The 16,951-nt window shown below is 48.1% G+C and overlaps 1 protein-coding gene across 5 annotated transcripts in view; it reads right to left on the bottom strand.

The window, feature by feature from the left end:
* HIVEP3 (human immunodeficiency virus type I enhancer binding protein 3) overlaps positions 1-16,951 on the bottom strand; it is a 500,899-nt gene that overhangs the window by 94,842 nt on the left and 389,106 nt on the right. For 4 of the 5 annotated variants that reach the window (XM_029229090.1, XM_029229092.1, XM_029229094.1 and 1 more), the window contains one exon: positions 3,808-4,005. The gene's annotated coding sequence lies outside the window, so the exon portion shown is untranslated. Of the gene's footprint in view, positions 1-3,807; positions 4,022-16,951 lie in introns of those variants that run through there. The other variant, XM_029229093.1, reaches the window with a different exon arrangement.

The following is a 16,951-nucleotide window of genomic DNA, read 5'->3' as shown; positions in this document are numbered from 1 at the left end:
GGATTCTCATGAAGATGTCATAAATGACTGTGTGCTTCCTGAGTGCTGTAATAAGAAGGAATCCAAGAAAATGATTGACACTGTTAGTGATGCAAGCCAGAATTCCCTTCTCCTCCTCCCTAAATGTCTACATAACATTGAACTGAAGACCATCCTGGGCCGCAAGTTCAGCTATGAGAAATCTGTTACCAATTCCCATTGTCTTATTTAGAATTTTCTTAATATCGTGCAACCAAGCCAGACAAAACAAAAATGACAAAGCAATCCTGGATGTTACAGCTGATATTCCGATACAATGATCATCTAGAAGAGAAATCAGCAAACTTCTTCTACACAGGGCCAAACAGTAAATATTTCTGGCTTTGTGGGACAGACAGTCTCTGTCACAACTACTGAACTCTGCCATTAGAGTGGGAAAGCGGCCACAAATAACGTTTAAACAAATAGCATAGCGGCGTTCCAATAAAATTTCATTTACAAAAATCAGGCGGCACCCTGGGTTAGGCCCACGGGCTGTAGTTTGCTGACACTTGATCTAGACCCTGAGCTTTCAATGTTTTTATGCATCAAAGCTGAGTCATTGCTCTGTTAATGGATTCTCATAATAAATAGGTGTTAACATTTTAAACTTAGAAAATAAATGTGTGTTAATAAACTACCACTTTAACTTCGCATTCCATGCAGGATTTGACGTTTTAAAATGGTTTCTAAAACTATAAACGTTTGAAAACTACTAGCAGAAAGCTTTGCTACTAAGAAAATGCTTTCACAGCCATCTTCAAATTAGATTCATCTTCCGATCGCTTATTCAAAAATTACCTTTACTCTGGAGAGAGCCCCAGTCCAGGCCTGTACTAAAGGCGAGGGGCCATGACTCCACAACTCCTTGCTCTGAAATAATTCCAACATACCCGTTCCCAAGCTTCAAATGGTATTACTGGGCTCCCCCGGCACGGGGGATTCTGCAAGCCCGCGGAAGACTGGCACGCGGCCAGCTCCTACCTGGCACCCCTGCCTGCCTGGGCCCGAGCCCTCCACTTCATTCAGATGCCATATATTCCAGCCTCCCCACTGGTGGCTGGGGAAGCTGTGCCAACAGTGGGCCCTGAGTGCCTGGACACTCCAGAAGCACTGAGTCAGCACCCCATTAATCACGTATGCTTGGATTCCCCAGAGGGAGCACGGGAAGGGGTGGGGACCAGAGTTCTCGCTGGAACTGACAGCTCATTTCCCTCTGGGCCGGTCCCATTCCCTACAGATGCTTCCATGCAGCTGCCAGGGCCCCCGTGGACAAAAAGGAGAGTTTGAGAGGGAAGTAGGGAAGGGCAAGCGCCAGGTCTGGGGAGGATTCCCCCATCTGTATTCCCCATGACAGTGTCCCCATTTCTCTGCTTGCAACCCTCAGAAGTTTCTACTTCCAGCATAGTTCAAGTGTCAACTGCACACCTAGCTGAATAAATTCAGACCCTGCCCTGAGACCGCTAGGGGAGGAGACCACGTACAGCTAACTGTACACAGGAGACAAATGCTAAATGCATTTGTGCACAAGGAGACAAATGCTAAATCGAGGTACAATGAGGTATCCCAGGATGCCGAGGAAGGGGGACCCATTCGTTTGTATTATGGTGCTACTGATTTCTATTAAAAGGTAGATACTTTTGGGGGAGAAGTCCTCCTTGAAGCTGTTACTGCCTTTCTTTTGGAAGCCTCTTAGTGGAGAAGAAAGTACTGGGTCTTTTGTAGCCAGAGGTTCTGCTCTTTACTAGCTGTGTGACTGTCTTTAAATTACTGGACCTCTCTGTTCTCAGTCTCCTGTACAAAAGAGGCAACAGAACCAGCCTCACTGTGGTTTCTGCAGGACTCAGTCTTGTCTGCAAAGCGCCAGGCCCCATGTGCAGCATCGGCCCTTAACTTCACCCTGACTCTCTCTTAGGAACTCATGTACCGGGACCAGATGGCACAGTATGGCAGACGTGTCACAGGGCTGCAGTGAGGAGGGTGGAGTGGTGGTCGACCTGCCTGCATGAGTCAGAGGGCTGCTTATGTTGGGGAGCCCTTGCTAGGTGTCTGGCAACATCCCAGGGCCTCACCTGTATCTCACCAGCAGCCCTGTAAGGCAAGAGCCATGACTCTCCCATTTTCCAAGGAAGAAAGACGAGGCAGAGAGTCTAAGCAATCTGCCTCCCAAAGCAGTAAAGGCTGGAACTGGAATTTGAACTTGGGAAGATCCACAGCCTCCACTATTAGGTACCACATCAAACATGCCCTCAAACTGAGGCTCAAATGCCCAGTCATTCTTCATCAGAGTCCAGGGGATGATTCCTCCACCTCCTCTGGAGAACCCTGATCATGGCCTGGGTCTGGGGGGGTCCACGTGGTACGGCAGAGCTGTGGGCAGAGGCCCAGCCCCAGCCACCGGACCGTTCAGGCAGCTACAGAGATGCTGTCTCTGAGGGCTGCCTGAGTCCCCGTCCTCCCCTCTGTAAGTGAGGACGCTTCTGCTTGGAGGAAGGGAATGAGCGCTGCTCACAGCACACCAGGCTGGGAAGCACCCGCTGGGACTCGCAGCTGAGCCCACAGACCCAAACACAGGACAAGCATCTCCAGAGGCCCCAGAAAGAGGCCCCAGAGCACCCAAACCTTGGCTGCATCAGAAAAAAAACACAGATGCCTGTGTCCCCACCTCCTGAAAGTCTGATTCAGACAACATGCCTGGGTGGGCCAAGAAGTCTATTTTGTTTTAATAGAGGCACTCTACCCCTCCCTCTCCTTCTCCCTGGGTGATTCTGATGCACTCCACAGCCAGACGAAACATCCAAAGACATATTCCTGACCCAAAGAGCTTCTAACACCACACACCTAACCTGAATCACAGCCTGAACTTCTAACCTGAAACCACAACTCATACCTGAAGAGCTAAAAACAAATGAAATGGGCATAAATATAGCCATGCTGGGGCCCTCTCCCAGGGCCATTCAGGCAGTCTCTCTGGAGATGCGGCCCTGCTACTGGAATTTTTAAAAACTCCAGGTGATTCTAATATGCACCCTGGGCTGAGAACCCAACATCCTTTCATTTCTTCATAGCCGGGAGGGCCCTGAAAGATGTTGCTCTGTCTTCAATACCTACTGTGATGTTCTAACTAGGGAGGGGGTGGCAGGGCCTCTTTAGGCAAGAGCCATCCTGGGAGGCAGAGGTGGGGCACAGAGAAGTGGGTGGAGCTGGCCAGCAGGACGGCATGGTGGGGGTGGCATGTAGGGGGGCCGTGGTTCCTTAAGTGGTGTTGTTGCCAAGGACAGAATGGAAACTGAGGGACTGGGGAGACAGGACTGCATTTTGGGGGAGAAAGTGTGGGGCAGTGAAAGAGTGCTGGCCCTCAAGGTTTCTACTCCTGACCAAGGAAGTCCCGAGGACGTCCAACTTTCACAGAGGCTCAAGCAAGGCAATCATCATCACCGTCATCATCCATTTGAAAGAGGAAGGACTCGAGCAAGCTCGGGCAAGAAAGACCACATGGGGCTGCCCTGGTGGCGCAGTGGTTGGGAGTCCGCCTGCCGATGCAGGGGACGCGGGTTCGTGCCCCGGTCCGGGAAGATCCCACATGCCGCGGAGCGGCTGGGCCCGTGAGCCATGGCCGCCGGGCCTGCGCGTCCGGAGCCTGTGCTCCGCAACGGGAAGAGGCCACAACGGTGAGAGGCCCGCGTACCGCAAAAAAAACCCAAAAAACAAAAACAAAAAACAACAACAAAAAAAGAAAGACCACATGGAGCCCCTAGCAAGCATATTCATTGACCGCCCGCTTCCTACCTGTGCTGAAGGCACCACTTTCGATGACCGAAACTAAAACGCTGTTCTCTTTGAAAACCAGCGTTCATGTCCACTCCTGCAGCAGCTGCCTTCTCTCACGCTCTGCTCTTCCCTCTGGAAGGGAGAGCTCTCCTGGCCAGTGTCGCTTGAGGCTCCTCCATGAACTAGTTTGAGGCTGCCGGGTTCGTACCCCGAATCCTGCAGGGGACGGTCGAAAAACATGGTCAAAGAGTTTGTCTGGTCAACTTCTTTAGACATAGAACAGTGTCTGCCTGGTCCCAGGAGCCCAGGCCCCAACTCCTCCCAGGCTGCTTGTCTTGGTTCCAGGCCAGAGCCTCATGATCCCTGGGGAGACGGTATGGCGTGGTGGCCCTGGCGCCTACCATATTCTACCTTGTACCTGGCACCTAACTTCTATAAGTCGCTATTTTTTCACCAGTAAGTAGGCAGAATTCTAAGACGGCCCTTAGGTTTCCTGTCCCCCCGGTGTATGCATCGCGCATGATCCTTAGGCCTGTGAATATAATGGATTTTACTCTCACAATTAGGTTCTGTTATAGGGCGCACTTGACCTTAAAATAGGGAGATTATTCCCTGGCTTGACCTAATTGAGAAAGTCCTTTAAAAGCAGATTTCTCTCTGGTTGGTCACAGAAGAGAAAGTCATAGGGCTTAGAATCAAGGGGAGGATTTGACATATGCACTTGCTGACTTGCAGGTGGAGGGGGCCGTGTGGAAAGGACCTGAGGGCACCCTCTTGGAGCTGCGGGCAACCCCCTGCAACCCCCTAGGCCCTGGATTCCAGCAATCGAATGAGCCTGGAAAAGCGGCATTTCCCCCGAGCCTCCAGATGAGAACTCAGCCTACGGATACCTTGATTTCAGCCCTGAGCAGAGAACCCAGCCACTCTGTGCCCGACTTCAGACCTATAGGACTGTGAGCTAACAAAGGAGGGTTGTTTGAGGCCGCGGTGTTGGGAGTAATTTGTTACACGGCAAGAGAAAAACCAAGACAACCTGCAAAAGTGACCCCTATTGGGGCCTGGGTGAGAATTAAACGCAATAATAGACATAAGTGTGCATTGTATTCTCCAAACTGTGAAACAAAACAGAGCATTCAGGGCCAAGGGAGGCAACAACATTTACTGCACCAGTTTTTAATAATCAACTTATCAGGCTGTGGTAAGAATCAAACAAGAAAATACAGAGGAACATGTTTCATGATCTAGAAAGCCTGAGCTGTTTTAGTCGAATCTAGCATGGCGTGTCACATCCACGCTGCTGCCTTGAGCTGTACTCTGGTATGTCTGCTGGAGGTGGTGTGGAGTGGTGGCTGAGAACAGGGCACCTAAGGCTGGGATACCTGGGTTCTAGCCTGGGCCTTCTCCTCATTACCTCTGCTTTGGAAAGTTGCTGAGCCTTGCTGTGCCTGATGAGGGGGGCTAAGAAAGGCAAGTACCTCCCAGGGTTTTAACGATTCAGTACATGTAAAGGGCCCAGACCCATGCCTGGCACGTGGTTCAGCCCATGTCATACTATGGATACTATTCCAGTGCATCTAGTGATCTAGGTCTGGGGTAACCTGCACGCAGGCCTGGGGCACTGTCACCTTCCTTCTCTTGGGCACCATGCTTTATATTGACACAGTCTTGTAAAAGTTAACGTTTTGGCAACTACATCCTACTGCTGATTCCTACAAATGCACAGCTAACCAAAGCCCCTCTGCTGTCCCCTCCCTGCTATACCTGCTGCTCTCAAATCCAGCCAGCCCTGTCCCACACCCCAGGGCAGCATCACACCACCACACAGCGGAATGGTTGAACTTGCTCTGTGGCTCCTGTCTATGATTTCCCAATTCTGTTGTCCAAGGCACCCAAACTTTTCACCACTCCATGTTTTTCCATCATCTCCAGATCTGACCTCATGCCCTCCAACAGATCTCAAATTATTAATAAAAACAGCTGGCTCTATCCCTCCGAGTATAGAAACACCAATGTCTCAGAACATGTTATTCTATAAACACAGTCCACAATTTCCCACCTCTGAGCCTTTGCTCACATGCTACTCCCCTCCCCCCCCATAACCATGTCTACCTGGCCAAATCCTGCCCATCCTTCCTCAGAAGGCTCACCCAGCTCCCGCCAAACTGGACTTAAGTCCTGCTTCCCCAGAATGCCCAGAGCACATCTGCTGGCCTCTTAGGGTAAGTTAACAGCACCCCCTGTGCACAGAGACTCCAGGAGTCTTAAAGCCTCGGTAGACAGCCTACACCTGGGGCAGGTTGGTCTGACTCATCCCCCCACCCCTAGAGCCAGGCATGGTGTGTCACACACAGCACAGAACAATTCTCTTTAGAACCTAATTCGGCCGTTCATTCTTCTAACAGATGTGCATTCAGTGCCTACTTGGGGCCAGGCTGGGTAGTAGGTCCTGGAGATAGAAGACAGCAAAAATTTATTCCCTCCCTTCAAGGGGATCACAGTTGGGGTAGGGATGGGTGAGGGGCAAGAAATCAAAGGAATGCATTATAGCGTTGCTGGATTTAAGCTGCTACATGGTAAAGGCATAAAGAAAAGAGCAGTCACTTCTGATGGTGTCTGAATGTGTGAGAAAGAGAGAGGGCATCTCAAACAAAGGAAGCAGTGTAAATAGACAGGAGATCCCAAACTGACCGAAGGTTAGAGAAATTGCACGCGGTCCATATGGCTGGAGGTAACGGGCAGTGATAGCTCATGAGGGAAGAGCTGGGCAGGGAAAGAACTTGGTATAGGGCTTCCCTGGTTGCACAGTGGTGAAGAGTCCACCTGCCAACGCAGGGGACACGGGTTCGAGCCCTGGTCAGGAAGCTCTCACATGCCGCAGAGCAACTAAGCTCACGCGCCACGACTACTGAGCCTGAGCTCTAGAGCCCGCGAGCCACAACTACTGAGCCTGCGTGCCACAACTACCGAAGCCCGTGCGCCTAGAGCCTGTGCTCTGCAACAAGAGAAGCCACCGCAATGAGAAGCCCGCGCACTGCAACGAAGAGTAGCCCCTGCTCGCCGCAACTAGAGAAAGCCCGTGCGCAGCAATGAAGATCCAACACAGCCAAAAATAAATAAATAAAAATAAATAAATCTATTTTAAAAAGTATAAAAAAAAGAATTTGGTATATGAGATAGTCTGGACTTGATCTTCTTGTAGGGGAGTGAGGTCACCAAACCGTTTTAATCAGTGAGGTAATGTGGTCAGGCCCAGGGGTGTGGCCAGAGGAGAAGATGGGATGAGGTGGGAGGAGTGAGCTACGGCTCTCCTCTCTTTCATTCAGCGTAACCTAAATGCCACTCCGGCCTCTGGTGGCAGGTGGGAGAGCCCGGCGGACACACCTGCATTGGGGTCACCAGGAATGTTACACACACTTGAGGTTCTATATGGCAAACTGGGCCCATCTGTCTACCTCTTCTCCCCCAGACACCACTGAAATGAAAAGAGAAATGTACAAGTAAGAACAGATCCATAGTAGCACCAGCTGGCCAGCAAGTCTGAGGAAAAGCAGACAAGTGGGAGGGACAGAGAGTCTAATCAGAGCTCAGCCAGCCTCACCCAACATGGGCAAGCGAAAGGCCCACCTGCCAAACACCCAGGAAACTCACACAGAGGCAGCAGAGCTGGGGCAGAGCAGGAGGGATGGAATTCCTGATATCCAAGGATAATGAGTGAATCCTTCAGGTGCCAGAGAGACCAAAGTGGGGGTGGGGGGTGGGGGACAGAAACCACCTGCCCACACACCTTACAGTCTTCACGAGGATTACTTAGTGCTTCCACGAGACTCTAGCCCTGGCAAATGGCTTGACTGTTCATTACTGAAACGTGCTGAGGGCTCCATAAGCTCTTTGAATCCCTTGCCTTGCCTCAAAATTCCTCCTCACTGTTTCTACCCGTCTGCGACTACTGACTTGTATTTCTTACACAATCCTAGTCAACCCCCATGCTGACATACCCATTTTAAAGACTTCCAATCCTCAACAAATCCTGACCTTGCCTCGCTCCTCCAGATACGCCAAGGCTCCATGGAGGTGAAGTTCCCCCTTACCCAGTGAGCAATAAACTCAGCTTCCTCTCTGAAAGCCTCTATACAAATTCTGAGAATCAAATTGACTTTGCACTTGACATCTGCATCATTAACTGCTAGAGGGCAACAAAGCCAAGACTACAGAGCTCTGAGGAAAAACGGTTAAAGCCCTAAGATCCCTTACTCAGCCAAGTCTCAAAGCCAAACAGAGAAGCACTAAAAATAGTACGCCACCCACTTATCTTTTCTTAAAAAAAATTACTCCAGGAATTACTCCAACAAAATAAAAACTGTATCAGAGTAAGTAATTCAAGAAAGGTCAAGACAGGATACACAGGAAGCAATGATGAACACTAAGAGTAGAAAAACGCACAGTCAAATCTAAACAAATGTTGATAATAATGGTCTCATCTTGTTGGAAATTAGATACCATTTAATTCTTGACATTGACAGAGAAGTATGGGTTTTATTTTTTATTTAAGGGTAACCATTTCTGAAGAAAAATAAGACACAGACCTTTTAAAACACTGTTGGGGGGAGCAAAGAGATTCAATTATTCAGCAAGAGTTAAGAAAGGGAAAAGAAAACAAGAAAGGAAAAAGTATAACAAACAAAAGACATAAAGTAAGACGATGAAAGTAAGACCAAACATATCATAAATGCAAGAATGTAAGTAAATGAAATTACTCTAGGACAGATTAGATTGGGGAAAAAAAATCCAGCCATATGCTGTTTGGAAGTAACACACAAATTGATAAAGGTTGAAATCAAAGAAATGGCAAAGAGACATCAATAGGCAAAATGGTAACAAAAAGAATGCAGGAAAATCAATATTAATATCAGTCAAAATGCAAAACTGTTAGAATAAATGGGGCATTTTATATTGCTAATGCGTCTGTTTCTCCAAGGAGAGACAAAAATCATGAAAGTTTACCGTCACCCTGGACAACAGAACCATACAGTATATGAAATAACACATTCTTAGGACAAGAAGAAGGCAAAACAAACCAAAAACCCAGGAAACATCTTGAGATCTTGAGCTCATTACTCAAAATTTGATGGTACATGTAACCTTATATAAGAAAAATACAGAGGATTTGAAGATAGTAAGCTTAACCTCATTTATACTCCAGAAACAAAACACCTTTATCTCAAATGTCTTTGTAGTAGACAACAAGAAAATCTCAAATTCCAACATGGATATCACAGGCTCAGTTCTCAATACAATAGAATTGGAAACTAACAAGGAGCAAAGAAATAAACAACCCCCCACCCAAAAAAAAGAAACTGTGCATAGGACAATTTAAAAATGCTTTTCTAAATAAACTTGAGTCAAAGAGGACAGCAAAACTGAAACTGTAGAATATTTATAAATGTACAACATTGAGAATCCTACTTTAAAAACCTGTGGAATATAACCAAAGCTGCATTTAGAGGAAAATACAAACCTTAAATGCTTTTATGATAAAAGAAGAAAGATTGAAACTAAATGAATTAAGCATCTAACCTAAGAAGCTGAAAAAGAATAAAATAAACCAGAAAAATCTAGAAGGAAGAAATGAATAAAGTTGAAAACAAAAATGAATGAATGAGAAAAGTACAGCAACCACAGCAAAAGAAATTAGTTCTCTGAGACAAACAACACGGACAAACCACTGGCTAATCTGACTAGCAGTGAATAGCAAAATCACAAATAAGCATTAAGAAAGGCATTGTAATCATGTATATTAACACTGTTTTAAATTTAAGAGGATGTGATACATAACTTGATATCAGTGAATTTGAAAATTGATGATTTTCTAGAAAATCATAAATTGCACAACTAAAGAGGAGGGGGAAAACCTGAATAGATCAATAACAAAAGAAGAAACAGAAAAGGCTACCAAACATAGAATTCCAAGTTAGTGAGAAAGAATGGATTACTTAAAGAGAGCTGTGACAACTGGCTGGTTGTATATTCATTTGACAAATATTTACTAAGTGCCTACTATATGTTAGGCACTATTCTGGGCACTGGATATGCAGCAATGAACAAAACAGAAAGGGTCTCTGCCTTTGTAGAGCTGAGGGTCGAGCCAGGGGAGATGAGCAGGAAACAAACATGCAGGTATAATAAATGGCATGACAATAAAATGGGATACAGAGTGAGGGAGGGTGTAGAATTCTATTTTAAATAGAGTACATATACCACACTTACAACAAAATTTATTTGAATTAAAGATATAAACAAAACATATAAGCAAATCCATGAAAACACCAAAATATTAGAATATTTACATAATTTAGTGTTGGAAAATAATGTTCAAAGCCTGAAGTAGATCTCAGTGCTCTTAAAGGAAAAGATTAATAAAACTGACTACATAAAAAAATTAAGCACTACATACAAAAAAAGACCCCATTAACAGTTACAAAGCAAATGACAGACTAGACATGAGTGTCTGCAACATATATAAAACAGGGTCAGTATCTATAATACATAAAAAGCACCCACAAAACAATAAGAAAAGATGCACAGCTAATGAAATGGAGAGGGGAAATAAACAGATCATTACTCAAGAAATTAAAATGTGTAATAAACATGCAAAGATGCTTGACCTCATTAATAATTAAAGGCTATATGCTAAAAGGCAATGTCACCTTTCCCCCCGATTTGACTGGCAAAGAAGAAAATGACTGCTAACCATCCAGTGTTGAAGAGAAGGATTTACCAAAATGTATGTTGACCCAGCAGCTTCACAAATGCACACACACAAATACACACATATCTTACACAACATATGCACAGATGCACACACACACAATGGCTGCAGCATTATTTTTTATCAGTGAATATGGCAACACCCTTAATACCCATCAGCAGGGAATTGGCCTAATAAGTAAATGATGATAAATCCACCCAATGGTATAATAATGGGACAATAACTTTTCTTAATTAAAAATATATACTCCTACCAATAATAGAGATTTGTTGTGACTTTATCTGTGTGTTGAATATTGGGTTCAACACTTCTCATGGTGACCTCCCTTACTTTTCACAGCCTGCTCGATGGGAGGCACTATTGCTGGTCCCATTTTCCACATGAGACTTAGTGAGGCGAAGAGACCTGACACGTGGTGAACCTTGGTTCCTGTCTGACTCCGGAGCCTACACACTTACACGCTTAGCTGCTATACACACTTCCCCTCAATGGGACGGTGTGAAAAAAGGGGAAAAGCAACATCACAGGCACACACATATCTGTGTAGCTTTTAATGCCACAAAGGACCTGCAGGATTAAGTAGTCACATCCTAGGGGTGGGACTGTGCAGTGAGTGGGGTTCAGAGCAGGCCTTTTCTTCTTTATACATTTCTATACTGTTCTTCTTCTTCTTCTTCTTTTTTTTTTTTTTTACAATAAGCATGTATCACTTTTAGAATTTAAAAATTTCAATTTTAAAATAATATAAAACTGTCTTCTTTTTAGAAAGCAGCTGAACATGGAAGGCCTACTAGAGCAAGAGGGGCCCATCTGCAAGGTGACATCCACCCAGGGCAGGAAGGACCAGGGCCAGCTCCTCTGCAGGCCCCACCCAAAACCACAAGGAGGGAGGCCCGTCCTCTCCCCTCCCCACCCTCCTTGTGGAACCAAAGCATCACAGCGCGGCCTCCACTGGTAGGTGGAGGGTGCCTCACATCCGGCCTGGGCACTGGGGGTTGGTATCACTGCAGGGGAAGTTCAGCTGATGAAGGGTTAAAGAAAACCCCCGATGCCTGCAGGGGCCAGCCTCACCGCGTCACAACACAGTGGCTTTCTAAGGGCTGGCAGGGGAGCTTGGGGGCTTGGGTTTCCAGCAAGGGGCCTCACACCCTGATCCCAGAGAAAGTAGACAAGGCCCACTCTGAGGCCACGGCTGCGCTCCTGACACACAGACTGTCCCTCCACTGTGAATGGGACATCTGCAGATGGGGTTGGCACATGGATAAGCTGAGTCTGATCTGCTTGGGGCAGGGAATTGTGGGACGGATCTTTCTAATTTTTATTTTTATTTCTGTTACGGTGGCCTGTAAACCAATAAGAAAACACAAAAATCCAAGACACCGGGACTCACATGGCAGAATCACATGGAATAATCTCGGAGGATCATGTGGGGCTACTTAGCAATTGGGAGGGGAAATGGGGAGAATTACTGCCTCATTTACCTAACACTAGGGAAGCAGCACAGGAAAGCACAGAGAGACAGCCCTGATATCACAGGAACTTGGTTTCAGACCCTGGTTTCACCCATTAATAGCTGTGTGGCCTCAGCTAAATTACTTAACCTCTCTGAGCCTCTTTCCTCATGAGTAAAAAGTGAAGAACATCACCCCTCCCTGGGTTTGTTGTGAGGACTGGATGAGCCAAAGTGTGTGAGAGATGTAGCGTGGACCCAGCACACAAAAGGCACTCAATTAATGCCTGTGCTCTTCTTCAGTTACAGTGGGAGACCATCCAAGTCGTCCTCCCTCCGTCCACTTCTCCTCTTTCTGGATCCTGTTTTGGGGTTGGCTCTGCAAGGTTTCCTGCCTCCTTCCCTGTAGTAGGCTTCGGGCTCTCCCTTTCCTGGGATGCGCTCCTTTGCTTCTCGTTTCTGCATTTCAGTCTGAGAACACTGCCACAAGCACTGGACAGCTCACGGGCTGCTTCTGGATCCTTCCTGGTTCCTCGCCCCATTCTCCAGACAAGAAGCTGCTCTCTCCCATGGAGTAGTGAGTGAGGTGTCCCAAACAAGAAAGATGAGCAGAAAGAGAGGCAGTGGAGCTCAGAGCCTTTGATATGGACAGGACATATTTTGAGAAGACCTGGGAAATGTTTTCCAGTAAAAGCAGAGTTTTTAAAAATAGGGGATGGTGATATATTTCCATTTGTATTGAGGACAGAAAAAGAGGAACTTCAAGTGCAGAGTAATGGATTCCGTTTAGTGATAGGCAAGAATATCCGGTCCCACAAACTCTATATGGGGATTAGCAGGAGAAACATCCACGGTTTTAAGACACTGCAGGGAAGCAGGGAGGAAGGCCCTGAATGCACATAGAGGGCACCTAGCCCAGGAGTCTAAGAGAATAAAGGGTGGCAGGAAGAGAAAGTGCAGATGAAACCCCAGGGCCTGCACGTGAGGTTGAGGTGCTGACAGCTGCCAGGGGTAGAAGGGTAGAGGAGTTGTTTCCTGCCATACCAGGCCACACCTAGTGATGGCCCTCTCTCACCGGAAATCTCCTGCAGCCGGGTGCAATAAACAGCCCACTGGACTGGTCCATCTTTGAGGTCCAGCTGCATCCAGCCACCTTGGACAAGACACTCCCTGTCACTGGGCTAGACCCCAGGGTGCAAAGGTGAAGAAGGGCTGGCCCCTGCCACAGGGTGTTCTCGATCAAGTAGGGAAGACGGGCCAGAAAATCAGTGGTTACCTCCCTTCCTCCCAAGGATCTCCAAACTTGGGCTATTTCCCCACAAGAAGGCTCATCACATCTCCCCAGTTTGTAGAGGCAGAAGGGAGGGGTAGGGAAGGAAACCCACATTTGTTGAGTGCCTACCATGTGCCAGTGTTGTCCTTCTATTATCTCACTGTCACACTGATGCTACCATCTGACAGCTGAGGAAACAGACAGATGTGGACAGCCTTGCACAGCAGAAGGAGAGCCCCAGGCTTCAGTGTTAGATAGAACCAGGCACCACTGGTCTCTGTTGCTGTGTGGCTTCAGGCAAGTCACTTAACACTTCAAGTCTCAGTCTTCTCATCTCTAAAATGGGAGCAACAGTGCAGAGCTTGGGTCGGTGTAAGAATTAAATAATACAGAGTCAACTTTCCAAAACATGGCCTTCTCCTCTTCCTCTTTTGGTTATTTCTGATCTTTTAGCTTTACTTATATTTACAATGATTTTGTGCTAAAATAAGAAGATTTCAGATCCCATAACAAGACTGATGCAACTTATTGACAGGGAGGGCACGGGGGAAAAAAAAGCAGGTTGAAGCCCTGGGAGACACTGGGGACTGCAAAACCTCAACCACTGGTCCGCAGAGGGGAGGGGCCCCAATCAAGGCCTCCGGAGGAGACTGAGAACCAGGGTGTGTGTTTGGAGGAAGAATTGCTTTCTGCACCCACATGGCTACCTCCTTAGCTAAGAGGGGAAGCCTGATGACCCCGGGTCCTCCAGATATCCAGCCAAGCTTCTGGTCTAGATCGCCACCTGTCCAGTGCTGTTGGCTTCCTCCCCCACCAGCTCAGAGCCTCAGGCAGATAGAAAAGGCTGTGCCAAAGGAAACTGTTTGCTACAGAGCCCTCTGGGTCTGCTCTGTTCTTCCTTTTTTTGGACTTTGTAGCTGTTTGAGTGGGTACCTTTTTCCATAGAAAGTTTCCATTGCATCAGTTATTTACATTGTCACCTCCTATATGTAGGCTGTTTTGAATCGGTGAACCAATCAGGCCCAGAGGGGCCCCCACAGCTTATTGGGGTGAAGAGCACCAGGGTCAGCCCTCAGAGCCAGACAGCCCCACCATTCCGGGGGGGTCTGACAGGTGGGAGAAACCATTCCAACCTTGGCAGGGCCACCTTTCATCTGCTCTGTCCCCTTGGGAAGCCATTTCTAGGGTGGAAGAGGACAGGCCCCTGGGTTCGAATCTCTGCCTCTTCCACTTCCTAGCTGTGTGACCTGCCTAGGCAGGTTACTTACCTAACATCTCTGGTTGCGGTAAACTAATTTGTAAAATGGGAATAACAGTAGTTAGTACCCGCATGGCTGGACTTGGGGAGACTCAGTTCATCCACGTAAAGTGCTTAGAACAGTGCCTGGCCTAAAGCCTCAACAAACGTCAATAAATATGGATAGAGTCCTCTTTTTCCATCACCCTTGCTAAGACCTCAGTAGTCATCCCCTCCTCTGGACCAGTACACAGCAGCGTCTGAAAGGTCACCCTCCCCACTAGGCCAGATAAACTGACACTCAGCTCTCACCACGCCCCTCCCTGTACCAAATTCTTCAGTGGTTCTTCCTGGAGAGTAAAGTCTACACTTGAGATCTCCTCTACTAATAGCCAGGCTGCCCCTGACATCAATGCTCCCCTACAGAACACCTGCTCCTGACAAACTACCATGCTCACAGTTGGCCTGCTTCTGTGCAGTTTTGCCTGTCTGGAATGCTCTTCTCCATTTCACTGTGGCCAAATCCAACCACATCCACCCATGTGAGCCCAGCTCATATGCCACCTCCTCCATGAAGCCCACCATGCCCTCCCCTCTCTGGCCAGAAATGATCTCTCATTTACAGCACGTGGTCTCTTTATTGTGGCCTTTCCCTTTACTCCCCTGTATATGTGGAACATAATACTTATACAAATGTTTGTCAGCATCACAGACAAACCACATGACCTTTGAGGACAGGACTAGGATGTGTATGATACATCTCTGTATCACTCACAGAGCTTTGAGCATAATTCATGACAATGAATGAGGGGATAAACTCTGAGTTCTTTCAGTTGACCACCCCTGAGTGTAGGTGTGTTGGTGAAGATGAGTCAACAGCCCCAGAGCATCCACATGTTCTCAGCTCTCCTTGAGGGAACCAGCAGATGGGGTGTCAGTCAGGACCTCAGGGGGCTCACAGCCCCAGACCAGCCCTGGCTCTACTGCTGTCCCAGGTAAGCAGCCCACCACCCAGGATGGAACCCTGAACCTCAGCATAGGGGCCTTGCAAAGCATCCGAGGTATCCTGAGAAGTCCAGGAGCTGTGGCTGACTGCTCCCTTTCCTGCACCCCCTACATTCCATGTGTCTGCAGGTTCTCAGTGAATTGGCTCCGTAAGAGTCTCTGAAGCCCCTGGACTCCTGTCCACCCACTGCCACTGGGCCCACTCTCCCCACCACGCAGAGCGATGTTTCTGCATCCCAGAGTAAGCAAGTATCACGGTGCGCCATAACCACTTCCAGTGCTTGCTGACCGCCCTTAGAAATCCAGGTTCCTTAAGTGGGTATCAGAGCCTCTTCCCCATATGGCCACAGTGACCTTCCAGATTCACCCATCACCTGACACTCTTCCTTACTCCTTGCTCTTCAGCTACCTAACACCTGGACACGCCACCTTCTTCCCAGGTTCCAAACCCTTCTCCAGGAAGATCCTCCCTCCCCTCTCTGCCAGGCGAACTCCCACCCGTCCTTTGAAAGCTCGGCCCTGGTAGTTCCTCCTTCTCCCCCAGCCCCTCCACTGTCCAGGGACCGGGCTGGAACCCCCTTCTCTCTTGCTCCTGACCCTCCAGCCAGAGCTCTGCTGCAACACCGACCCCACCACACTGTGATAGTTATCTCCCTGTGTGTCCATCTTCCCCACAGACGGCGAGCGCCTTTGGGGCAAGAACAACGTGTACCGTCTGTGTACCTCCGGGGCTTGTTAGCACAGCGCTTGGCATGCGGAGTGAATGAGTGATGAGTAACAGCCAGTAAACACACCCCCACTGGCCTGCCTTCCAGGGTGTTGCCCCTGACATCACCACATTCAGGAACTCACTTTCCAGGACAAGCAACATGTCACTCTGCCAAATCAGCAGGTCCATGGTCCCCAACATCGCCCTTTGTGCAGCAGCCTAGGACCCCAAACAGCCTGAGGCTTACCTTTGTGGCGGCTGCACATCCTGGGAACCCGGAGATGGGCTGAGGCTTCGGGCGGTTCCAGGAGGAGGGGCATCTGAAGTGCATTCCGCCTCTGGCCACTCGGAACCAAGACCTTCCATGCTGTTGCCTCCCTCCTGCCCACCCTGCTCACCCCCTGTCCGGACTGTGCCCACCTTCCTATCCTTTTACTCTCACCGGGGTCACCCTCCTGTTTCCCTGACAGGTTGTCTCTACCTACTGTTCCTTAAATAGCTAAGTTCCCAGAATATGGGGCAGGGTGTGGGGTGGCACAGGAGGTGGGCAGGACCCCAGCTCTGCCATTAACCAGCCATGTGACCGAAGACAAATCATGTTCTCCTCTAGCCCTCAGTTTCCCCTTCTGTCAAACCAGAGACTAGAACAAGCCCATCTCTAAGGACCCCTTCTCTTTTAACTCCCTGCCAAGGAGTTGATTTATTTACCAGTCAGAATAATT

Source organism: Monodon monoceros, unplaced genomic scaffold (genome assembly GCF_005190385.1).
Source record: "Monodon monoceros isolate NGI ecotype Baffin Bay Population unplaced genomic scaffold, NGI_Narwhal_1 Super_Scaffold_18, whole genome shotgun sequence".
Classification (NCBI taxonomy): domain Eukaryota; kingdom Metazoa; phylum Chordata; class Mammalia; order Artiodactyla; family Monodontidae; genus Monodon; species Monodon monoceros.
This window is presented reverse-complemented; position numbering and strand designations above follow the sequence as displayed.